Consider the following 26,833-nt stretch of genomic DNA (forward strand, 5'->3'; position numbering starts at 1 on the left):
TCTCAGCATTCATCCTCACAATATTATAGCTCTTGTTTGTTAAGAGCTGTGTTTTAAACTGTCCCAACTAGTAATTAATCTTCACAAACCCTGTTTACTAATTAGAAAAACAGAGGCGGGATCCCTGGGTGGCGCAGCGGTTTGGCGCCTGCCTTTGGCCCAGGGCGCGATCCTGGAGACCCGGGATCGAATCCCACGTCGGGCTCCCGGTGTATGGAGCCTGCTTCTCCCTCTGCCTGTGTCTCTGCCTCTCTCTCTCTCTCTGTGACTATCATAAATAAATAAAAATTAAAAAAATTTAAAAAAAAAAAAAAAACAGAGGCACAGGACAAAGGTTCATACTCAAGATCACATAGCTGCTATAAGTGAAGTTTTCAGGATTCCAACACAGGCTTGTCAGGCTAGAGTCTGTGCCCTATCCACAATACTCTTGGAGAATGTGACAAAAAGCTATAGAGTCCCAGGGAAATGGACTTTCAAGCACAAGTTTGCTTACAATTTAAAGTGGAGGGGATGCTTGCCTCCGTGAAATTCAATCCATTAATCCCCAAGATGGACACCTATTCAGTCCAACTCATTCATTTTTCTGAATGTGGAACCTGAAGCCCACAGAGGGGAAGTGAGCATCCCAGAGTCACCCAGCTAGTAAGAGTGAGGACCAGACCCCAGGGCCCAGCCTCCTCTGTGCAGGAAGGAGGAGGTAGTGAGGAATCCAGCCTGGCTGGGGCTGTGGGGCTAGGGCTGGGCCTTAGGGGTCAGGTCAGGAGTTTCCAGCTGAAGGGGAAAGGGGTGTCACTACTTTGAGAGGAGAACAAGAATGGTTTGGAAATCATGTCCCTAATGCCTGACACCCCCGCCCCCAACCAGCTGCCTGCCCCGATGCCTCAGCCACCAGGAACACAGTGCCAAAGAAGACCAGAGCTTGAACAGATGAGCCATATCCTCTGTTTTCCAGCCCCCAATCTTGCCAGGAGGGCACTGATGGGATTTATTTCCCCATCCTAACTCCAGCTTGGGGAAGGGAGGAGGAGAAGGAGGGTCTTCCCCCACCCCAAGCTGTCTCTGGCCTGCGGTTGTGGGGGAGGGGCTATAGTTGTGGAAAGTTGGCAGAGGCAGCCGGCAGCAGCCGGAGAGTGGAAAAAATGATATCAAACCCGGAAAAATGCAGGCCGGATGGAGGGCCTGAGTCGGCCCTGGGAGGTGAGAGGGAGGGAGGGGGCCCCACAGGCTGAGAAAGGAAGGGGGGCCAGGGAGAGAGCACAGGAGCTAGTTTTGAGAAAACTGCAGGTAATCGCTGTCATTTCTTCCTTTCTTCAGCCACAAATATTTACTGAGGGCCTACTAAGTGCAGAGCACAGTGCCAGGCTCTGGAGAGATATGGGGCTGAAGATCAGGGTGGTCATGGAAGGCCCTGAGGATAACCCAATACATTCCTCTCAATCCACAGATGGGAAGACTGAGAACGAGGGGGAGAGAGGGAGGGGGGGGCTTACCCCAGGCCTCTCAGAGTGTGGAACAAGTCCTTGAGACCAGGACTGGGGATGGGAGAGGAGGAAAGAAAGAAGGAAAGAGTGCAGACAAGAGTCAGGGGGAAGGAAGAGTATGCAGCCAGCATGGCAGGATAACTCAGTGGTTGAGGTAGGTCATGAGTTCTGTGTTCAGTCCTCCATCTGTTTCTTAGCTCCCCCAACTATAAGATAAAATTTGTGGCAATTCCCTCCTTCAGGGTTGATGTGAGCATTAAATGACTTAAGATGTTGGGTACCTGGGTGACTCAGTCGGTTAGGCAAATGCCTTCAGCTCAGGCCATAATCCCAGGGTCCTGAGATTGAGCCCCGAATCAGGCTCCCTCCCTGCTTAGTGGGGAGTCTGCTTCTCCCTCTCCCTCTGCCCCTCCCCGCCCACTTGTGCTCTCACTGTCTCTCAAATAAAATCTTTAAAAAAATAAATAAATGACTTAAGATGTGTAAAGTATTAAAACATTTCCTGCATCTAAGAAGATTAACTACATGTTGGTTTCTACTTGCATATCTTAAGACCTTGGGGGAACCAGGGTTTGTTAAGAGTAGACTATTCGGGCAGCCCTGGTGGCTCAGTGGTTTAGTGCTGCCTTCAGCCCACTTGATCCTGAAGACCCAGGATCAAGTCCAATGTCGGGCTTCCTGCATGGAGCCTGCTCCCTCTGCCTGTCTCTGCCTCTCTCTGTGTGACTCTCATGAACAAATAAATAAAAATCTTAAAAAAAAAAAAAAAAAAGAGTAGACTATTCTGGGACTGTAAAGACTTGCTTGGAAGTCTTTGCCCTGCTATGACACTGGAGGACTTTAGGAGAGTCTCTTCCCCTCTTGGGCCTCGGTTTCCCGTCTGTAAAATAATTTGAACTTGTGTCATATATTCATGGACTCACCCATTTACTGTCTATCTCCCCCACAGGAATTAAAGCTCTATGAGGGTTAGGGCCCTCCATGCTGCTCTCTCCCCAGCACCTACAACAGTGCTTGGCTCATAATAAACAGGTGATCGGTAAATACCTGTTGAATGGCTTGATGAACTGATCTGTAAAATGGCCCTTCTCATCTTGACCTCCCTGATTCTAGGAGTCTGTGAATAAGGCATAGCTGAGAAAACATGTGACAAAACCACAATACTCCTCCCAGGGACATGGCCCATTATAGTTTAGAAAGTTCCTTTCTCGGATTAAAGGGGAAAGGAGAGGAAATGAGTGGGAAATATCAGACAGAACATGGGAGACCTAATTCTGGGAAACAAACAAGGGGTAGTGGAAGGGGAGGTGGGCGGGGGGTTGGGGTGACTGGGTGATGGGCACTGAGGGGGGCACTTGACGGGATGAGCACTGTTATACTATATGTTGGCAAATTGAACTCCAACAAAAATATATATGAAAAATAAATAAAATAAATAAAATAAAAAATAAAATAAAATAAAAATAAATAGAAAGTTCCTTTCTCATCCATTAAAAAAAAATCTGTTTTAGCTTTTTCTATGTGCTAGACCCCATAGTACAGGCTTGGTACATATGTTCTCATTTAACTATCACCACGCCCATCTACTTAATAAGTGCCATTTAACAGATGAGCAAATTAATAGATTGAGGCTAAGAAAACCCAAGAAATTTGTCCAAGAAAGGATAGCAGGGTTTGCACTCAGCCCAGGCAGGAACTGCTTTCTTCATTGTACAGTTGGGGAAACTGAGGCCCAGAGAAAGAAGATGAATTGGCCAAAGGCGTGTGGTAATAGCAAGCAATTACATCACTCCATGTATCAGGTGCTGTTCTAAGTGCTTTCAATATATTCAGTCCTCAAAACTGGTCATATTATCACCATGCCAGTTTTCAGTTGGAGAGCTGTAACACAGAAAAGCCCAGTACCCTGTCAAGTTTGTACAGCTAACAAATAGCGGGGTCAAGATTCAAACCAGGGACATCTAGTCCTGTGGTTTGTTAAGGGCTTGCCGACATTACACCATCTGTCAGTGCAGCAAGTCCGGAGCGGGCTGGTATAGAAGAGGAGGTGTCTTTGACCAGCACCCTGCTGCCTGGACTGGGGGCAGGGCAGAAACAAAAGCACACTGAGAGTATCCTCAGCTGCCAGCTGGGACTTTCCACCTTGAAGGGAGAGTACTGTTTTGGAAAAAATGATAAAGCTCTGGAAAGACGAATGTCTCCCAAGGGGCCCCAAGTCTCTTCAGAGTCCCTCCTTCTCCTCGCAGTGGGAGAGGGCCACAAACTGTGTCGGCCTGATCCAGATGAGATGAAGGCCACCTGGAACCCGACACACCCCAGCCAGGCTGCTTGAATACTGAGGATCACTGGCCTTGGATGGAAAGTTCCAGTTTCTCAGCCAAGGGCACGAAGCTTCCACTCAGGGACCCCCCGCCAAGTAATCAGGTTCAGGCTGACACTGCTTATCCTTGGATGGTGGCAAATTCCCATCTCCTAGGGGCACCCCAAACCTCCCTCTATTCAGCCAACTTGGACATGGTGTGCTCTGAAGAAGGTTAAGGAGGGTAAAGAACGTCCCAGCTGGCTGCTTTATAAAGACTAAGCTAAGGATCCTTCAGTGCTGCCACAACCATGTGGCTTTAGGTGAGTCAAAGTATACACAGTGAAGGCCTTAGGGTAGAATTCTCTACTTGACTGTCTCTGTCTCAAGAATTATTTGACTATTATAGTTCAACAGCTTGAAAAAAATATACAAGTTCCGTTTCAATTTCAGCAGTGTTCCCTTCTGCTCTGATCGGGGTTCAGTTAAAAATAATACTAATGATGGGATGGGAGCTCTGGGTTCAGCAACGTGTGCAATTTTTCCCAGCTCCATCTGGTTCAAGTTCAAGGCAAGGATAGGTCGTTGTTTTGGTTACCATGCTGCCTAACAAACCACCCCAAAGCTTAGTGGCATAAAAACAATCATTGTATTATGCTTCTACATTTTGTGAGTCAGGAATTTCGGCAAGGCAGAGTGGGTACAGTTCCTCTCTGGGGTCTCAGCTGGAAAACTTGAAAACTGGAGTGACTGGAATCACCTCACAAGTCTGGAGGTTGATGCTGGCAGTGAGCTGGGATCTCACCTCCACATGCCCCCTCTGAGGGGCCTGGCCTCTTTACTTCCTGTTGTTACTGTAACAAATCAACACAAATGTAGCAGATTAACACTGCACAAATCTATTATCTTACAGTTCTGTACAGTAGAGGTCCAACATTGGTCTCACTGGGCTAAAATTAAGGGGTCGGGGGACACCTGGGTGGTTCAGTGGTTGGGCATCTGCCTTTGGCTCAGGTCGTGATCCTGGGGGCCTGGGATCTAGTCCCACATCGGGCTCCTTCACAGAGAGCCTGTTTCTCCCTCTGCCTATGTCTCTGCCGCTCTCTGTGTGTCTCTTATAAATAAATAAAATTTTTTAAAAAGTATAAAATAAAAAATAAAATAAAATCAAGGTGTCATCAGGGCTGCATTCTTTTCTAGAGGCTCCAGAGGAGACTCTGTTTCTTTGCCTTTCCCAGCTTCTAGAGGCCTACACTTTCCTTGGCTCATGATCCCTCCCTCCATCATCAATGGCAACAACGTCAGGCCAAGTCCATCTCTTGCTTCCATCTCTCTGGTTCTTTCTCCCTCCTCTGCCTCCCTCCCCACCCTTGTGATTACATTCAGCCCACCCAGATAATCCAGGATAACTTTCCCGGTTTAAAGTCAGCAGATTAGCAAACAATTCCATCTGCGACCTTACCAGGATAACTTTCCTATTTTAAAGTCAGCATATTAGCAAACAATTCCATCTGTGACTTTAATTCCCTTTTACCCTGTAACATCACATATTCACAGTTTCCAGGGATTAGGACATGGACATTTGGGGGAACTGGTTTTCTGTTCATCACAGAAGGATAGAATGGAAGATATGGCAAGGTGGTGGCTGGATCTCCACTCTCCCCCAACACACACACACACACACACACACACACACACACACACTCAGTCTTGTTGTAATGAAGAAATAGAGAAAATCCTAAATCGAAGGGCTTCCCTCCTGGTGGGGTGTTAGGGGCAGTAGAACACTCTTCCTAGCATCTAGCCTTGCCTCCCTTCCTCGGGTTCACACTTCTCTCCAGGAGGACCAGCTTCTTCAGACCTCTACTGGGCAAATCTCCATCCACCTTTCAGAGGACCTTATTCCTTAGCCACAGATGGAGGTCTTGCCTCAGAATTACGGCTCTATCCCAGCAATGTATCTTCCTAAGACCCCATGTGACACAGCAGGGGGGTCAAGGGTGCTCTTAGCTCTTCTAGTCTTATAGAAGAACCTAGAGAACAACCCACTACAAACCCAGCCTTCTGCAAAATCTGTCCACCTATGTGAATGAGGATAGATGCCTTGCACATGACTGATTGCCTAGAAGGCAGCTGTTGAATCTTTTGTACATACATATGCACGCGTGCATTAACTCTAAACCCCAAATCCAGGGGTGACTAACACAAATGCTCACAGAGTCAGATGGGTAAATCAGTGAAGTTGACTGGTGAAGCAGACATTAGGGCACACCAAGGTGTGCGGCCAACTGGAAGCACCAGCCTTAGGTAAAGGGAGAGAGAGAGATCAAAGCTGCCAATTACTACTGTTTGGAAATGAACCCTGCATTGCCCAATATTTCGGTTCTTCCAAGAAATCCAACAAGCCAGATATTGATGTGAAGTATACCAATTCTTAAATACTAATTGCTAATCTTAATTTTTAAAAACACTGGACAGGAGAAGCCAAATATGTCCACCAACCAAATTCTGACCAGAGGCTGACAGTTTGTAACCTCTGGTCTAAACCCAAATAGTGATAGAGAAATGTGCTCTCAGCCATTCCCCCATCTGCAAGGTCAACCCTCAAACCATGAAGCTAGTACTTAATTATAAAGAACAACTTGTTCCTTTTTTTCAACTCCTCCCCCTGGCCTCCTTTTCAAGAGTACCTCTTCAAGCCTATTAGGATACCAAAGGTGCCCAAAGCCAAGTAGTATATATTTTTAAGTTGAACTTTGAATTACAAAAATAATATATTTTAATTATAAGAGCAAATCAAAACAATAGAAAATATATGGTAAAAAGTAAAGAGGCATTTATCTACTAAGCTGCCCTCAGCCACACATGATAGAAATCCTTATAAGGATATTTTCTAACAAGATGTTCAGAGACCTTAAAAATGCCAGCACACTGGGTCTGCATCTCCATAATTCTCTTGGCATTTCCTTCGTGGTTGCAATATGGCTGCAATAACTCCAAGCATCACATCTTCACACCAGTATCCCAAGCAAGAATGGAAAGGAAAAGGTCAGAAAGAGGGTTTCTTGGAGTGCCTGGGTGGCTCAGTGGGTTAAGCATCTGCCTTTAGCTCTGGTCATGATCCCAGGATCCTGGGATCCAGCCCCATGTCCGTCTCCCTGCTCAGTGAGGAGTCTGCTTCTCACTCTCCCTCTGCTCCTCCCCCTTCTTGTGCTCTCTGTCCCTGTCTCTCTCTCTCTCTCAAATAAACGAAATATTAAAAAAAAAAGTTTCTTTTTATTGAAGAGTAAATCATTCTCCCAGCAATCTCCCTTCATATCTCATATTTCAGTAGCCAAACTGAGGGCCACCATTGCTATAGGTGGAGCTGAGAAAGCAATTATGTGGCAGAAGAAAGAGGTTGCCAAAGCTGGCTTGGGCCAGTCATGATTCATCCCTTTGCTGCCCTAACAAGATGGCTTTTGTGAGCAAAGGAGAAATGGGGAAGGTTGTTGAAGGGGCAACTTTAGGATTTGCCACAGAACTCCTTTCTCTCCTAGTACCACTCCTCTCTCCCGGGGGTTTCCTACCATAAGCAGTTTAGGGTGGATCCTTGCAGATTTTTCAGCATATATATATAATATATAAAATATATATAATATATATCATAATATTTATATATATAAATATATGTGTGTATATTTATATATAAAATATATGTATAAAATATATATTAATATATATATATTTATATATGTATATATATAAAACTATAGGCTATAACATATATATAATACATGTTACAGGAGGCATTTGGCTATTTTTCTTTTCTTCCACACTATCAGAGCTATGATTTTGCCTGGCTATTCTCTTTTCAATGGGATCAAAAATAAATCCCAATTGCTCTAAACCAGGGATTGGTTTAAAGATGAACCAACAACCCAGCTATAACCAAGAAGACGTGAAGGAAGTTTCATTGGAAGGTTCTAGAAAAAAAGTTTATTTGCTTAAAAAAAGAGCTGGAAAATAAACAAACAGAGCTGCAGCAGGAAGAGACCATCCTTTTCCTTCTATTAGTCATTGAGGTATATGAATGTGATACCTGGAAATGTAGCCACATTTCGCAGTTGCAACAGGATCTAATTGGAGGATGGCAAGCTACAAAAATGGGAAGTACCCAAATCTTTGATGATGAAGTCAAGTCACTGAATTACCCATCACTGCATTAAGCTGCTCCATCTCTGGACTTATTGATATGTAAGATAATATATCTTCAGTGCTAAAGCAAATTATTTTGGAGATTTCTGTCTGAAAGTCAAAATCATCCATTTGATATACATATATAGGTTTGTTTGCTCTTTTTCACATAAATGGAATCATATGGGTTAGCACTGAGTTCATTTGCAAGGAATGAAACCTAAAATAGCAGTGATGGAAATAAGAAATATATATCTCAAAAAAAAAAAAAAGAAATATATTTCTCCTTCATGTAAAGAAGTCCAGAAGCAAAAAAAGAGTCCAGAAGCAGCCAGCCTAAGGCTGGCCTGGCATTCCACAGGGCAGGGACATTGACTCCTTCTATCTTATGGTTCCACCATCCTCAGTACAGTATGCTTCTCAAGCTCTAACAGTCACATCCACAATCCAGCCAGCAGGAAGTAGGAGGGAGCCAAAAAATGAGGGTGGCCACATGACTTCTGATTATCTCCCATTGGCCAGTGCTTAGTCACATTGCCACATTTGATTGCAAAGGAGTCCAAGAAATGTACTTTACCCTGACTAGTCATGTGTCAGCTCAAGATCAGGGATTCTCTGTTTAAAGAAGGGGAGAATGGACATTGAGAGGCAACTAGCAATCTCTGCCATATGTACATATTGGATATAATTTGATTTTTCCATTCAATGTGCCCTGGCTTTCTATCAATGTCAGTACATATAAATTTACCTTGCAATTTTGAGGTTTATTTTATTCTACTTTTTCTAGCTTCTTTTTTTAAGATTTTATTTATTTATTTGATGGAGGAAGAGCACAAGCAGGGGAGCAGCAGAGGGAGAGGGAGAAGCAGACTCTCCGCTGAGCAGGGAGCCCAATGAAGAGCTCCCAGGACCCTGGGATCACCACCTGAGCCAAAGGCAGATGCTTAACCGATTGAGCCATCCAGACACCCCCTTTTTCGAGCTTCTTATGATAGGAAATTATATTATTTACTTGTTAACTTTCTTCTTTTCTAATATGAGCATTTAAAGCTATTTTAGGGGGCACCTGGGAGGCTCAGTGGTTGAGTGTCTGCCTTTGGCTCAGGTTGTGATCCCCGGCTCCTGGGATCCTGTGTCCCGCATCGGGCTCCCCACAGGGAGCCTGCTTCTCCCTCTGAGTATGTCTCTGCCTCTCTCTGTGTGTCTCTCATGAATAAATAAATCTTTTTAAAAAGCTATTTTAGGAAAAAACTATATAACTTATACAAAGCTATAAATTTCCCTCTGTGCACTGCTCTAGATGCAGCCCAGAGATTTTGTGTGTTGTGTTTCCACGATCATTCAGTTCCAAATATTTTCTAATTTTCCCTGTGATTTCTTCTCCCATAGGCTATTCAAAAGAATGTTGTTTAATTTCCAAATATTTAGGGGGGGGGCTATACATATCTCCTAGATCATTAATTTCTAATTTAATTTGATTGCAAATCTGAGACTTGGTTTATAGTTCAGCATCTGATCTATCATGATCCATGTTCCATTGTGCACTTGAAAATAATATTCATTCTGGGACTCCTGGGTGGCTTGGTGGTTGAGCGTCTGCCTTTGGCTCAGAGCATGATCCCGGTATCTGGGATCGAGTGCCACATTGGGCCCCTTGTGGGGAGCCTGCTTCTCCCTCTGCCTGTGTGTCTGCCTGTCTCTCTGTGTTTCTCATGAATAAATAAAATCTTAAAAAAAAAGAAAATATTCATTCTGCCATTACTGGGTATAGTATTCTAAAATGTCAACTGGGTTCAGGTGATTACCAATGCTGTTCTAGTGTTCCACGTGCTTAGTGATTTTATCCCTAATGTTTCACCAATTGCTGAGAAAGTCACGTTGAAATTTCTGATTATAATCGTGTTGTAACTATTCTGCTTTTGGTGATCTGTCTGTTTTGTTTTTACCTTGTTCTTTTTCATGGGTATAAAATATTCCACAATATGGATGCACATATTCTATTCTTTGAAGGACATTTTATTACTGTAAATGTTTTGCCCTTATAAGTAGTGAGGCAGTGAATATTTTTGGACCAAAAGGAGAAATGCAAGATTATTAGGTCAAAGAACATGCACATTTTACATTTTGCCGGACACTGCCAAATGGCCCTCCAAAAGGACTACTTTTGTTTATATTCAGACCAATAGTGTCCAATTCCCTACACCATGACCCACATTAGATATTACTAGTTTCTTTCTTATTTGACATTTTCTTGGGCACAGGATGAGGGAATGTTGGAAATGAAGATGCCTCTTTGCTTACTTGGCATTTCCCTGATTGTAACAAAGTTAAGTAATATTGCTCTCAATGACCATACCCCTTAGCTTCCCAGAACCCCAGTGAAGCTTTGAAATTACAGCTTGTAAGGGTTGGATTAAAATCTCAGCCAAAGCTAGCCAAAGCTATTCTGCTCTTCATTATCTGCCTGAAACATAGGGGTTTTCTTTCTTTCAGTTACCAGAGCCTTGGTTAGAATAGGAGACCTAGGGACACCTGGGTGACTCAGTGGTTGAGGGGTCTCTGCCTTGAGCTAAGGTCGTGATCCCAGTGTTCTGGGATTGAGTCTCACATCGGACTGCTTCTCCCTCTGCCTATGTTTCTGCCTCTCTTTGTGTGTCTCTCATAAATAAAATCTTTAAAACAAAATTTTTTAAGAATAGGAGATCTGTAATCAGCCAGATCTGAGTTTGAATCCCACTGGCTCAGCCATTTGACATCTGTGACCCTAGACATGTTACTTAGCTTCTCTGAACCTTTGGACCCTCAGTGTTACAAAGGGGATGGCAAGCACTTTGCACAGGTGTTGTATAGATTAGAAACCAGGTATGTAAAGCACCTAACACAGCATCTGGCACCAACTAGGCTCTAATAATAATTAATAAAAAATAGGTATCCATTGAGCACTTGCCATTTGCCGAGAGCTGAGCTAAACCCTTTTCTCAGCTTATTTCACAACAGTAAGACACAATATCTTTTACAGATCGGGAAAACTTGAGGTTTTAAGATGAGTATCTTTTCTGAAGTTACCCAGTTATTAACCAGCTGAGCTAAGGATTAAATCAAGAATGTCTGACTCCTGGAGCACTTGCCTAACTCAATTGGTAAAGCATGCAACTCTTGCTCCCAGGGTTGTGAGTTTGAGCCCCATGGTGGGTGTAGAGATTACTTAAAAATAAAATCTTAAAAAAAAAAAAAAAAGTCTGACTCCCAGGCCTGCTTCCCAGGGTAGCAAACTCATTTTATAGATTAAGAAACTGAGGCCCATGGGGACCCTTGGGTGGCTCAGCAGTTTAGTGCCTGCATTTGGCCCAGGGCGTGTCCTGGGGTCCCGGGATCAAGTCCACATCAGGCTCCCTGCATAGAGCCTGCTTCTCCCTCTGCCTGTGTCTCTGCCTCTCTCTTTCTGTGTCTCTCATGAATAAATAAAATCTTAAAAAAAAAAAAAAGAAAGAAAAAGAAACTGAGGCCCAGGAAGATAAAATTGTATACAACATTAAGTGGTCAGGGGGATGCCTGGGTGGCTCAGCAGTTGGGCATCTGCCTCAGGTTGTGATCCCAGAGTCCTGGGATCAAGTCTCACATCAGGCTCCCTCTGAGGAGCCTGCTTCTCCCTGTGCCTATGTCTTTGCCTCTCTCTCTGTCTCTCATGAATAAACAAATAAAATCTTAAAAAAAAAAAAAAAGAAAAGAAAAAGAAAACAACTAAGTGGTCAAGGAGCAGCAACCAGTTGACCAAGTATTTCCCCTCCTTCTGGGTCCTGGTGACCAGCTGGAGGAGAGGGTGGAGAGAATGGAGGCAGGGACAGCTCCCCAGCAGAGGAGTCAAGAGCATGGAAAATGTCTCTTTCAGCCAATTTTCCTGAGGAACCCTGGCTGAGGCTCAGGGCTGGGAATAGAAAGTGTGCAGGGAGGAGGCAGCAGCCACGTCCCTCCGTCCATCCGGAGAAGCTGTTTGCAAAGTCCTGCTGAGAGAGACGAGTGGGCTGGGGGTGCGTGGAGAGGAACAGATCCGGGAGGCCAAGTCTCTGGCATCTGCCCAGGGCCTGGTCTCCTGGGAGAGGAGGAGCAGGCGTCCCCCAGCTCTCTGCTTCCTCCTTGGCCTCGCCTGCTGTGCCAGCTCCTGCTGTGCCCTCCCCACTCATCTGGGCATCAGCCATCCTGGAGTTGAGACATTGGCACATCTGACTCTCCAGGGATTGTGCACAACCTAGTCAGAAGGTGCGGTGACCAGGAAGAAGGATCCATCTTACTCTCAGACGAGGGCCAGGGCTAAAGAGCTTCCTCAGCGGCCTGATCTCTATGACATCAGTGTGCTTTCTCTGCTCAGGAAATCTCCCTTCACTACTCACAGTGCTTGTAACTCCACCATTATAGATACAGCAGAGGCTCATGTTCAGACAGTGTGTCAAGATATGGCCACACCAGTTGTCAAAATATTTAGAGATTTGACTACTTATTGTTAATAACCCCTGTCCTGGGGCACCTGGGTGGCTCAGTCGGTTAAGCATCTGCCTTTGGCTCAGGTCATGATCCCAGGGTGCTGGTATCGAGCCCTGCGTCTGACTCTCTGCTCGGCATGGAGTCTGCTTCTCTCTCGGCCTCTGCCTACCTCTCTACTTACCTGTGTGCTCTCTCTCTGTCAAATATATAAAATCTTTAAAAAATAATAATAATAACCCTTGTCCTGGGTGCCTCCACGTACGCCTTAAGCAAACTGGCCACTCTGGACCCTCCTCTGAGGCTACTTAGCCCTCCCGGCTTCTAGCTGCCATGGCAGGGCAGTCCAGGCCTGTGTGGATAGGTCGGTGAGTGATGGTCATAACGGTTGTTAATACTTTTCATATCATTCCTGGAAACAACACTTCGGCTTAAAACGTCTCTTATTTAAAGGCAGATAGAAAATGAGTGAAAACATCAGTGACGGTGACAAAACATGAGAGACTCCTAACTCTGGGAAACAAACAAGGGGTGGTGGAAGGGGAGGAGGGCGGGGGGTGGGGGTGACTGGGTGACGGGCACTGAGGGGGGCACTTGGCGGGATGAGCACTGGGTGTTATGCTATATGTTGGCAAATCGAACTCCAATAAAAAAATAAAATAAAAATAAAAGATATATTTCTAGAAATACAAAAAAAAAAAAAAAGGCAGATTGCGGTTCGCCTGCGCCGGGCCCGGAGCTGCCGCGGACCGAGTGCCCTTCCCGCCCGGCCGCCCGCCTGCCGCCCGCCGCCGCCACGCCCTTCTCCAGCAGCCACGACAACACGTTAAAGCTCTGCCGGGGACGAGTTCCCCGACCTCGGCGGCCACGACAACCACACGGCCAAGGTGCTGACCCCCGAGCTGCACGCGGAGCTGCGCGCCCAGAGCACCGAGCAGCTTCACGCTGCACGGCGTCACCCGGACCCGCGTGGACAACCCGGGCCACCCCTACATCATGACCCTGGGCCGAGCGGCCGGCGACGAGGAGTCACATGACGTATTCAAGGAGCTCTTTGACCCCATCCTCGAGGACCTGCACGGGCGGCTACAAGCCCAGCAATGGGCACAAGCCCGACCTCAACCCCGACAACCTGCAGGGCGGCGACAACCTGGACCCCAACTATGTGCTGAGCTCGCGGGTGCGCACGGGTCGCAGCATCCACGCCTTCTGCCTCCCCCCGCACTGCAGCCGTGACCATCGAGCAGCTCGCCGTGGAAGCTCCGTCGAGCCTGGACGGCGACCTGGCCGGCCGGTGGTACGCACTCAAGAGCATGACCCAGGCGGAGCAGCAGCAGCTCATCCACGACCACTTCCTCTTCGATAAGCCCGTGTCGCCCCTGCTCCTGGCCGGAAGCCCGCGGCATCTCGCACAATGACAATAAGACCTTCCTGGTGTGGATCAACGAGGAAGACCACCTGCGGGTCATCTCCGTGCAGAAAGGGGGCAACATGAAGGCGGTGTTCACTCGGTTCTGCAACAGCCTCACCCAGATTGAAACACTCTTCAAGTCAAATAATTACGAATTCATGTGGAACCCTCACCTGGGCTACTTCCTCACCTGTCCATCCAACCTGGGCACAGGCCTGCGGGCAGGTGTGCACATCAAGCTGCCCCACCTGGGCAAGCATGAGAAGTTCCCAGAGGTGCTCAAGCAGCTGCGGCTCCAGAAACAAGGCACTGGTGGTGTGGACACAGCTGCTGTGGGTGGCATCTTTGATTTCTCCAAGGCAGACCACCTGGGCTTCTCAGAGGTGGAGCTGGTACAGATGGTGGTGGATGGTATGAAGCTGCTCATTGAGATGGAGCAGCGGCTGGAGCAGGGCCAGGCCTTTGATAACCTTGTGCCTGCCCAGAAGTGAGGCCCCAGCCTGCATCTGCCACCACCACCAACCCCGCTGCTTCCTAACTTATTGCCCGGGCAGTGCCCGCCATGCACCCCTCTGATGTTCGCCACATGGCAGCTGAGCCCTTAGCCTCGCTGTAGAGACTTCTGTTGCCCTTGGTAGAGTTTATTTTTGTGATGGCTAAGATGTTGCTGATGCTGAAATAAACTAGGGTTTCGACCTGAAATAAATTAAATAAAAAATAAAATAATAAAATAATAAATAAATAAAATAAAATAAAATAAAATAAAATAAAGGCAGATTGATAGGAATGTAGAGTGAGAAAGACCTTGGGGATCTTCTTCAATTTCCAGATGTGGAAAAAAGCCCAGAGAGAAGCAAAGACTTACCCAAGGTTACACAGCCTGTCAGTATAAGAAAGCACTACAGTGCAGGTCCCTGCTCCTGACAAAACCCTTGGGTGTCAACCTCTCTAGCCCCACAAACACTGAATTTTAGAGGAGATGGTCTTCCAGGTGATGTCCAGGTGACAGACCGGGAGGAACCTGTCTCGAGGCATAACTGATAGCCAGTCAATTGGCTCTTGGACCTTGTAATCATAGTCATGGCAACAGTGTCCTTGGTCACTATCTCCACAGCGATAGTTGTCACAGCAACCACCACCTGGGGCCCCAACTTCCTGACACCAAGAGCCTTAAGATAAACCAGAAGTAAGTCTGTTCCACAGCACTGACCCAGATCAGAGCTCTGAGTAGGAAAGAGACTTAGCCAACATCACACAGCAAGTCGATGAGGAAGCCAAGCATCCTGAGTCCCCAGGCCAAGGCTCTCACAGACGCCCCGCCCTTTGACTGACACCCCCACCCCTGACCCATTTTTCTGCCTGCCTCGGTGCTTCCCACATTCCTGCAGCCCTCGAGGACTCAGGATCTCCTTCCCACGGCATCTCACCCTTGGCTGCCTGTCAGCCAGATCATCCTCCTGGGAACAGGCTGACGTGAGCTTAGTGTAGGACTCATCGCAGGGGTTTTCATCATTAGTTGGGGCTCCCTAGAGACCAAAACGCCTTCAACACCCTTTGCCCACCCCCTCAAAAGAAGTGATCTCCAATGACAGAATTTCAGGCACGATTAAAATTGAGGGGCTCTTTTTGGGCATTCAGGCCCTGTTCCCTGTATAACGCCAGAGTTGCTGCCCCACTGTGGAAAGGGCTCTGGCCTGGGAGGCCCAGCTGGGATTCTAGCACAGCTCTGAATCTGATTCCCCGCTGTGCTTTTACCAAGTCCCTTCCTCTCTCTGGGACTCTATATTCCCCCCCAGAGAGATGGGCACAAGGATACTATTCTTCTGGCCTCCTTCAGCACACCACCATCATAACGCAGCTGGAGACCAGGTGCAATCCAGTGTTTTAGTATTACCAGAGAATGATGTGGCTTAAAAACCTGGCCTTCCTTCCTCATTTCTCCCTTTCTGAAGAATGTAATCTTAGGATTGGAAAGATGGTTTCAGTACAGGGAAGAGTTTGAGCCAAAGCATGAAGGCTGAGAGAATCTAGGGACCTAAGAGTCACTAGTATGTTGAAGTGTAGGTATAATGCTGGGGGCGAAGAGAGAATAGGCTAGAAGAAAAGCCAAATGTGGTTAAACACCACCAATGACCAGTTCTAGGATGAGGACATTGCCTCAAGGACTTCCTAAGACAGTCTCCAGCCTGGGTCCAACCCATGCACTTCTGCTATTGTGGGACATAGCTGTGTTGGATGAGGGACAGCCTGGAGGCCAATGAGAACACACCAGGAATCAGTCCCTCATCTATTAATTCATGAGTACTTATTAGGTGCACCAGGCTGTGTGACCCTGGGCAAATCATTTAGCCTTTCTGTACCTCAGATTCCTCACATGTAAATGAGGACAATGAAGATGCTGACCCATAGGGTGGCATGAGGATCAAATGGGTTAGTTACTAAATATAAAGGTCAAGCACACTGCATGGGAAGTAAGTACCCCATGAATGCAGATTATAATTACCAAGACAATGATTGAGCATCTACCACATGCCTGGTCCTCTCTAGACAGTAGATGTGCAGGGTAAAAAGTTGTGAACACTGTAGACAATTCTGCCATCCAGGGGCTCACAGTCTAACACAAGGGATAAACCAAAAAAGAAAACTGCATAAAAGCAAAAATAATTTTTTTTAAATTACAGATGTTGCATCAGATCTCAATCTTAACCCCCAAATTTAGGCATGCAAGAAGTACTCATTTTTTTTATTTTCTCAGAAAGCAAATTAATTTCAGGAAGTCTGGCTGGCTCAGTCGAAGAGTATGTGACTCTTGATCTTGAGGTCTTGAGTTTGAGCCCCACATCTCGGGTAGAGATTACCTTTAAAAAAAAAAGGAAAAAGGGGCAGATGGATGACTCAGTGGTTGAGCATCTCCCTTGAGCTCAGGTGGTGATCCCGGGATCCTGGGATCGAGTTCTGCATCAGGCTCCCTACAGGAAGCCTGCTTCTCCCTCTGCCTATGTCTCTGCCTCTCTCTGTGTGTGTCTCTCATGAATAAATAATTAAAACCTTAAAAAATAAATAAATAAATAAATAAATAAACAAAAAAACAAATTAATTCCTATCTTTATTGCCCTTGTCCTTCTATACTAGAGAGAAATTCAGTCTCTGCCCTTACTGAAAACTATTCCCTACCAAGAGAAAAGAAGGGAAGCCCGGGGCCTCTCCCTGGCACTGGACCACTCTGGCTGCTGTGCCCAAGCCCTGTACAAGCCCCAAAGTCCAGCAGCCCCTGCTTCTAAGCCTGGGGCCTCGAAGTCTTGCTGGAGGCTGGGATCACCAGGCCTGGATCCATCCCCCATAGAGTCTGACTGCCTCTTTTGGGGGCAGTGTCAAGAAGGGGACAAGAGGATCCCCTGATCCCAGACTCCATTGGCCTTCCTTCCCTCCTAGTGTTCCTAGGGTTCCTTTGCATCTCCCATTGCTCTTTCCCTCAGAAGAACTGAGCTCTCTCTACAACAAGAATTTGCAAACTCAACAACAAAATAAGTGTGAAGCTTGCTAACCAGAGAACTCATGCCCTACCTAGAGGGGGCAACATAGCTTAGCCCACAAACTGCCATCAGGCAGTGTGATCTAATGGTTAGGAGCCCACATTCTAGAGCTTTGCTGCCTAGGTTCAATACTGGTGCTGCTGCTCACTATCTGTGAGCTCCTAGGCAAGCTACTTAGCCACTCTATGCCAGCTCCTTTAGCCACAGAAAGAAATACCACTTGTACCTACCTGTACAACAGCCTCACGGGAGGAAGCACTTGGAACCATGCCTGACATCAGTAGGTAGTCAATAAATATTAGTGCCCATGACATGAAAACACAAACCTGAGATTGCTGGAGCCTCTAACGGTTCAAGAGAGTCCAAATATCCAAAGTTTTGTTTTGAAATCACTCTGCTTTTTAGCTTTGGCAACAGAGTGAAAACAGTTGTTGAATGTGTGAACGTAAAGGGTATACAAAACACATCTGTGAGCAGGACTGGACCTAGGAAGCTGGCACCTTCCACATCTGTTCTGCCAAGTTTAAATGTATAGAAAATGGGGGACGCCTGGGTGGCTCGGTGGCTGAGTGCCTTTGGCTCAAGTGGTGATCTCGGGGTCCTGGGATCAAGTCCTACATCAGGCTCCCCACAGGGAGCCTGCTTCTCCCTCTGCCTATGTCTCTGACTTTCTCTCTGTGTCTCTCATGAATAAATAAATAAAACCTTTAAAAAAAAAAAAAAAAAGTAGAGAAAATGGAAGCCAAAAAGGAAAGAGTCTTGGAGACAGCTTCAGCTTTGAACTCTATGACCAAACCTTCCCTAGGCAAGAAATACAAAAAGGAGAGGAGAAAATAGAGACAAAAACCACAAATTGATTTCTCAAATTATCCTAGTACATAGCACATTGCCCACTGAGAGTTATGTGCTATGAGGATTATTTTTTCTTTTAAGACGCTGAGATAAAAAATTTAAGGTAATATTAAAGCTAAGACTCATGCAAAAGAGCTAAAAAATCCAGGCGAGACGTGTGCCTGGGTGGCTCAGTCAGTTGAGCCTCTGCCTTGGGCTGAGGTCATGATTCCAGAGTCCTGAGATTGAGCCCCGCATTGGGCTCCCTGCTCGTCAGGGAGCCTGCTTCTCCCTCTCCCTCTGCCTGCAGCTCTGCCTGTTTGTGCTCTCTCTGTCAAATAAATAAATATTTTTTTTAATTTAAAAAAGAAGAAAAAAGGTATTGAAATATCCTGGAAGAGATGATGTGGCCTGGATTGTCCAGCAGCCTTGGATATGGACAGCCCCCAGATTTCTGTGTCTGGTTTGGCCTCAAAGTCAAAGGCTGTATTTAAGCCTCAGAGCAGACCTACTGCTTTTCTAGAAGCCAGGTAACAGCTTTTCCATAGCCAGTGTCCTGAGGACCATCTTGGATATACTGGTGCCACCCAAGCTTTGTCTGTTAATTGGCCTAGGCTGCCCTCTGCTGACAGAAGGGGACATTAGCACAAGGGAGTAGCTGCCTCCCAAAGAAACACCACCAGATTGAAAGAGAAAGATAGAGGACATCTGTCCCCCCAAAATCTTCTCTGTCTTGGTTAATGTCATCTTTGTCATCCAGTAGCTCAGTTCAGAGATGCAGGACTCAGTTTCTCCTCCTTCTTTACACCCCATCACGGAGTGTTGTTGATTCTATTTTTTTTTAATATTTTATTTATTCATGAGAGACACAGAGAGAGGCAGAGACACAGGCAGAGGGAGAAGCAGGCTCCATGCAGGGAGCCCGATGTGGGACTCGATCCTGGGACTCCGGGACCATGCCCTGGGCCGAAGGCAGCCACTCAACCGCAGAGCCACCGAGGGATCCCTGATTCTATTTTCTAAATAAAATCCCAATTCAGAAATTTCCTGAGTATATCTTTTATTTTAAGATTTTATTTATTTGAGAGAGAGAGAGTGAGTGAGCGAGAGAGAGAAGAGGCAGAGGGAGAAGCAGACTCTCCGCTGAGACCCAGGGCTTGATCCTAGGACCCTGAGATCATGACCTGAGCCAAAAGCAGATGCTTAACCCACTGAGCCACCTAGGAGCCCTTCCTGAGTATGTCTTAATCATACCCACTTGTTTCTATCTCCACCAGCCCAGCCTAGCCAAAGCCACTAGCATCTCTTCTTTTACCATCACTACTTTTAATTTGTTCTGGCCAATCCCTTTCCCACTCAGCAGCCAGAGCTCTCATGATATCCTCGATTCTAAATTTACTTCTCCTCAATTTGTAGTCCCTCACTCCATGCAGTGTTGAGCCAAACAGGGTAATCCCTGAAAGACATAATGCGCCACCTCTGGGAACAGTCCCCTCTTTCCACATGGTGTCTCAGACTCTTGCCATTCTGCTGGTTCCTCTCCTTCCTCCATCCTCCCCTTCATTTTTGCTTATCTCTTTCTCTCCCTCCTGTTCATTTCTAACGCAAAGCAGATTTGCCATTTCTGTTTCTTCAGCACTTGCCAGCCAGAGCTCTTAAGGTCTCACATTCAGCTCATGCAGATTGTCAAATTATCTTCCCATATTAAACATATACACCTTTCTCTCCCTAGGAAAAACACCCATGCCAAGACAATGACACTTCCACCATGAGTGCATTGTGCATCCTGTGGCTCTTAACATTTCATCATTCCAACACCCTCTGGCTTGGTCTGTGATTACAGAAATCCTCACTGACCCCTGACTCAGACCGTGTAATGGAACTCTCACCCACCCCAGAGGCCTTTTGGACATCATGACCACACTGAACCAAGAGGGTTTTTGAACCCAGGAGCCTCCGGGTTTCAGAGGCAAATCATTACATGTTAAGTCAGTTCATGGGGTACCATTTGTAGCACAGAGGTTTGCTGTGAAAGAGAATAAATACAGCATGCAGAGATAAGCAGAGAGAGAATCTGGCAGCATAGATGACCCAGTTGCTGGGGGTAACTGAGGCCCAGCTCTGTCCCTGCCTATCCTGTCCAGTTGTCCAGTGGTTCAGTTATTTACACCTTCCTTGGAATTCAAGAGCCAAACATTCCCACCTTTCCCTAAAAGTGCTTCCGGCTGAGTTTCAGTCCTCGCAAACCAAAGAATCCGAATCTGACTCACTGTCAGAAGGGCACTTGTCACTCCTTTTGCAGATCCAGCCTCCATCCGCAGCCCCACAAAGAACAAACGGAACTCTGAAAGGACCGTTTTTTCTTCAAGTCTTCAAAGATCTTGTATTTTTTTTTCTTTTGTAAGTAGGCTCCATGCCTAACGTGGGGCTTGAACTCATGATCCAGAGACCAAGAGTCATAGACTCCAGTGACTGAGGCAGCCAGGTGCCCAATGTATTTTCTTTTTTTTTTTTTTTAAGATTTTATTTATTTATTCATGAGAGACAGAGAGAGAGAGAGAGAGAGAGAGAGAGAGAGAGGCAGAGACACAAGCAGGCTCCATGCAGGGAGTCCAATGTAGGACTCGATCCTGGGACTCCAGGATCACGCCCTGGGCCGAAGGCAGCGCTAAACTGCTGAGCCACTCAGGCATCCCATATTTTCTGAATCTCAGAAGCAGAGGGATGAGTTCATCATATTCATTCCTTCATGGCAGACTATCTTCACCATTTTCTGGCAAAGCTCCTGTTTTGTTTTATTTATGTAAATTTTGTTGTTGTTGTTGTTGTTGTAGTTTAAAGTTTATGAATTTTTAGTAATCTCTGCACCCCATGTGGGGCTCCAGCTCATGCCCCCCTGAGATCAAGGGTCGCATTCTCTTCCAACTGAGCCAGCCAGGTGCCCCTGTTGTTATTGTTTTATTTTTATGTTTTAAAATTTTATTTATTTATTCATGAGAGAGACAGAGAGGCAGAGACATAGGCAGAGGGGGGAGCAGGCTCCATGCAGGGAGCCCAATGTGGGACTTGATCCCAGGATTCCAGGATCACTCTCTGGGCCGAAGGCTTATCGCTTAACCGCTGAACCACCCAGGAGTCCCTTGTTGTTATTGTTTTAATCCCCAATTCCCACTCTCATTGGAATCCCTCTATTGGGAACCATTCAAATGTGCTTGATGTATACTCTTTAATAATAATATTCTAAAATATTCTTGTTAGATTTTCAATGTTCTTATGTGATATGTACTTTTAATTTATGCAAATCATATCATACATTTCTTAATGCTCATCTCCACATTTTTAAAAAAGATTTTATTTACTTATTTGAGAGAGAGGGAGAGGGAGAGAGCACAAGTAGTGGGAGGGGCAGAGGGAGAAGCAGACTCCCCCTTGAGCAGGAAATGGAAGTGGGGCTCGATCCCAGACCCTGAGATCATGACCTGAGCCAAAGTAACTTAACCACTGAGCCATCCAGGTGCTCCTCAGCTCCACATTTTAAAGATCTATACATGAAAAAAAAAAAAAAAAAAAAAAAAGATCTATACATGTTGTTAAAGATTAGGGAGATTATAAGGAAGGCATTTGGTACCCTACCCAGATCCCCTTCAGGAGACATAGTGGCCGAACCCCTAGCTGTTGGGGGTGTTGACTGAGAGCCATTCACCATGACCACCTTCTCTGGAGAATTGCCCTTGGTCAAACAGGAGCCAACTAGCCAGGGTATCTCTCCCCTGACTCCTAGCTGTGGCCAATGACTAACAGGTACACGGTACAAGAGGCCTGGGCTCAAAGCAAGAACAATACTGTGGTGAAGTCTGTGCCCCAGAGCTCTCTTTTCAGGTCACAGTGAAAGGAGTCTCTGGCCAAGACCTCCTTTTCACTTAGCCTTTTATCTCCTGCATTCCCTCATACCCTTCCTCCTCCTAAGAACATTCCTCCTTGGAATCACTTAAACAAGAATCCTCACCTCAGGCTCTGCTTCTACTTGACCCATGAAAGTGACCATACATTATCCTCCCAACTGGTACCCTTTTGAGAGTGCAAGGGATTCTATCACTAATGAGGCCAGTGCAGGGCACTTGGGTGGCTCAGTCGATTAAGCATCTGCCTTCATGATCCCAGGGTCGTAGGATTGAGCCCCACATAGAGCCCCACAACAGGCTCCCTGCTCAGTGGGGAGCCTGCTTCTCCTTCTCCCTCTGCTGCTCCCCCTGCTTGTGCTCTCTCACTCTCTCTCTCTCTGTCAAATAAATAAATAAAATCCTTTAAATAATAATAATAATAAAAGGGCATATAGCATGATTGTTCTCCCCAAACCAGGAGGCAACATCACCCTTGCTTAGTGTGCTCTCAGATTGTGCTTCTTGTTGCTGCCCAGCATCTCATGTATATACATCCAGCATATTTTGTCAATCCTTTCCCCAGTGACACATGCCTAGGTTTGCTTTAACCTCCTGCTACCAAGAAAAATAACAAACACTGCTGGAAATCCTTCGATCTGTCCCCTAATAGACCTGAGCAAGAATTACTCTAGGATTGTGGAGCTGAAAATAATTCACATGAGCACTTTGGGCCTCCAGAAAGATTTTTCCAAATGAGGATTTCAGCCTTAAGGCAAGAAGGTGCAGAGGCACCAAAGTGTTTCTCTCTGTTTCTTTTATCTTAGTAAGCCCCCTGGGATACTTATGCCAGCTCCATCCTGCTAGAAATACAGGGGTTCCTTGGGATTCCCTGACTTTGGAACCCAACACAGAGCTGATGTTCAACTCAAGCTCTGAGGGATTATAGGGTGAGAAAGTAAAGGCTAGGTTGAGAGAACAATATATTCACTCATCCATATATAAACATTTATTGAGCACATATATGTGAAGACCCTGTGGTCTTGGCAGATAATAGGAATGACAAACATTTATACAGTTTTACTGCTTTCTGGCCCATTCTCTCAGAAGATCAAGAATATGGGACTACCTGGGCCCTGGGTTGGGCCCACGAATAAAGAGCTTCTCCTACACCAGCGTTTCTCAGACTACCTGTGCATGTGGATCGGCTGGAGATCCAGTAAGATCTGGGGTGGAGCTGAGATTCTGCATTTCTTCTAGGTTCCCAGGTGACGCTGATGGGGCTAACCTGGGCACCACACCTTCATTAGGAAGGTCCTACAACCACAATACAATCACACCCAAACAATCTATATTCAAATTTCCTCATTCATCTGAAAATTTTCTTTACAGCCTACTTAAAAATGTTGTGACCCAGGATCCAATCACGGATGGTATTTTATACTTCTCTCCTTTCATCTGCAACAATCCCCATGGAGTTTTTTTTACATGGTACTGACATTTTCAAAGAGGCCAGGCTAGTTCACTTGTAGAATATTCCACAGTCTGTATTTTTCTGACTTTTTCTGATGTTCCTTCATGAGTAGATGTGGGTCAAGCATGTTTGACAAGAAGGCCACACAGATGATGTATCATGTGCATCATAGCACATCTGGTCATTTTATCCCATCGCATCCCATTTTGTCACTCCATCATAAAGGAAACTTTTTCCTTTTGTAATTAATAGGTAAGCTGTAGGGTAATGCTCTAAGACTGTATGGATAGCCTGTTCCTCAAACCTTACAATAGTTTCGGCATCCATTCATGATCTTTGCTTGTTATTTTTAGAAATAATTAAACATTTAATATTATGCGTAAATGCATAATATTATGCTAGTATGTGTGTAAGTATATATGAGAAAAAGTTGGAAAATCTAAATCCGGGGGCACCTGGGTGACTCAGTGGTTGGGTGTCTGCCTTCAGCTCAGGTCGTGATCCTGAGGTCCTGGGATTGAGTCCCACATCGGGCTCCCCACAGGGAGCCTGCTTCTCCCTCTGCCAATGTCTCTGTCTCTTTCTGTGTCTCTCATAAATAAATAAATAATCTGAAAAAAATCTAAAATCCATCCACAGTGACTGAGTATGAGTGAACAGGAGAGTGGGGCTACATCCTTCTCTAAAACAAATATTTGGTAATTTATCCCAGACACTAAACAAGCTACATTCTTGACCTCAGTTCAGATATCCTCTGGGAAAGTAACCCCGTAAAGGAGGCTTCGGCAGATAAAGCCTCAGGGCACCCACCTACAGACTGCTTCATCCCTGTTTTCAGACAAAATCCAGACAGGTCTGCTCCAAACCAGAAATCCAACCCTCCAGAAGCCTTGACAGGATCTTTCTGAGCTTGGTCACCCCCTTAGTTCCCTGGGTCATATTCACAATCTCCGACTCTGGAGTGTAAAGAGAGATGGCCAGATCTGCCCTAGACAAACTAAATCAAATGCTCAGCCCAGGGCAGCCCCGGTGGCGCAGCGGCTTGGCGCCGCCTGCAGCCCGGGGTGTGATCCTGGAGACCCGGGATCGAGTCCCGCGTCAGGCTCCCTGCGTACAGCCTGCTTCTCTCTCTGCCTGTGTCTCTGCCTCTCTTTCGCTCTCTCTGAATAAATAAATAAATAAATCTTTAAAAAAAAAAAAAATGCTCAGCCCAGTGGGAAGCAGGAGTGTCTCCAATTTCCAATCACGAACTCTCAGATGAGGAGGCACAGAGCTGTGAGGCCTGGTTGCTGGGCAAATCCGGTGACCTGAATTATTGATGGATGAATTCATCAGGCACACTGCCTTCCATCCATTCAAGTCATGTCCAGCTTATTGAAAAACACAGCCTGAAACTGTACTCCATCTGCCCAGAACTAAGTTATTCTGGTCCAAACTCCTTAGCTTCCTTGTAGCTGAAATGTTGCAAAGAGCAAAGGCTTTGGAGTCCTACAGACCTGAGTTCAAGAGTCTCCTCTTCTATTCTGGCTGTGTAACCTTGGTCTGGCTAGTTTAGCTTACCTCTGTGAGGCTCAGTTTCCTCATCTGTAAAATGGGAGTAATCATCTCTTACTAATGTTATGGAGATAAAACACACACAGACACACAGACACCTACACATACATGAAGTTACTAGTTCAGTGCCTGGCACACACTAGACTAACAACTCTTTTTTTTTTTTTTTTTTTAATGTAGGCTCCATGCCCACTGTGGAGCCCAACTTGAGGCTTGAACTTACATCCTGAGATCAAGACCTGAGCTGAGATCAAGAGTCAGACACTTAACGAACTAAGCCACCCAGGTGCCCCAAAACAACTCTATTATTCAAACTGTTATAGTCTGGGATATCTGGGTGACTCAGTCAGTTAAGCATCTCAACTCTTGATTTCAGCTCAGATCGTGATCTCAGGGTTATGAATTGAGCCCTGCAAGGAGCCCCACCTTGGGCTCTGTGCTGGGTATGGAGCCTGCTTAAGATTCTCTCTTTCCTTCTCCCTCTGTCCCTGCCCTCTAAAAAACACCCAAAACAAAACAAAAAACTTCTTGTAGTCTGACTTCTTACCTCTGTCTGCCCTCCCCGTGAAACCCATGTTCCAACCCCACCTCACCACCTGTTAAGCTTGGACCAGGCCATGTGATTTTATATTGTGTCATTTATCAACTTATACCTTCTCAGCTTTAAATCTACTTGTTTTGTCCGCTCTGTACTAATGGAGCTGGGCCTCGTTCTCTCCTTTCCCAGCTGACATGGTTAAGCTTTTTCAGTACAGTGTACCAAAGGGACATCGGAGAGGAATGGATCTTCTCTTCCTCGCTTCAGGTTGGCTTACCTTCTGGGTTCCTGGAGAGCATGCTTTTTTTCTCCACTACTTACTGGCCCAAAGTTTCTCTAGTGGTAGGTGTCTGCATGGTGCAAACTTCTCAGTTTGCCTGCCACATACTTTCTCCAGCTTTTAACCAGGACAGCAATTGCATAGGCAAGAGCCCCAGACAGCACGGGGCTGCACCCAAGTTCAGGTTACTCCTACCCATACCTCCTCAGCCCTAGACACACATACTTTGAAAGCTCCACAGGACTGTCCACCTGCAGAGCCAGCCACCTGGTATCTGTCCTCTGAAACTGACGGGAACCACCCTGGCCCAAGCCACGTGCAGAAGTGAACTAGATTCCTAGAGAGGGAAGTCCCTTTGAATTATTTAAGTCCATTAGCATACTATGTAAAACATAAGTACACACGGACATCCTCCAGATATCAATTTTTATTTATTTTATTCATTTTATGGTCTATCCAACATCTTCCCCAACCACCGCACTAAAAATGCAAGCTTTCAGTCTCAGAGTATTGAGACGGACTCTTGCCTGTATTGTTCTTCTCTGTGTCCCCAGAGCCCAGGACAGCGTCTGGGCATCAAATATTTAAGGGGTTAAGGAACAGCTGAATATTGCATGAATCAGTCATGAATGAACAAATTCTTAGTTATTAGGATGAGGACTTGAGGGGAGCGGAACAGCCTGGGTGGAGGAAGTCGGCGAGGCCCGGGGCACAGGACCCTCAGCTCTCGCTAGGGACGGCCGATGCCCACCGCGGTGGTTGCGAGTTCCCTCCCCCACCGCTCGGGAGTTGCTTAGCAACGGGTCGCCCAGCCCTCCGCCACCGGTAGAGGGCGCGCGGGCGGGGAGACGTGAACGCGCACGCGTGCGCGGCGCGGACCGGCGAGGGCTGCACGTCAC

The 26,833-nt window shown here is 46.2% G+C and overlaps 1 pseudogene; it reads left to right on the top strand.

Annotated features, from left to right (window-relative positions):
* The first annotated feature begins 7,237 nt into the window (after positions 1 to 7,237).
* Positions 7,238 to 14,617, top strand: LOC140618848 (creatine kinase B-type-like; annotated as a pseudogene).
* The last annotated feature ends 12,216 nt before the right edge of the window (positions 14,618 to 26,833 follow it).

The sequence above is a fragment of the Canis lupus genome, chromosome 26, assembly GCF_048164855.1.
Source record: "Canis lupus baileyi chromosome 26, mCanLup2.hap1, whole genome shotgun sequence".
In the NCBI taxonomy this organism is placed as follows: Eukaryota; Metazoa; Chordata; class Mammalia; order Carnivora; family Canidae; genus Canis; species Canis lupus.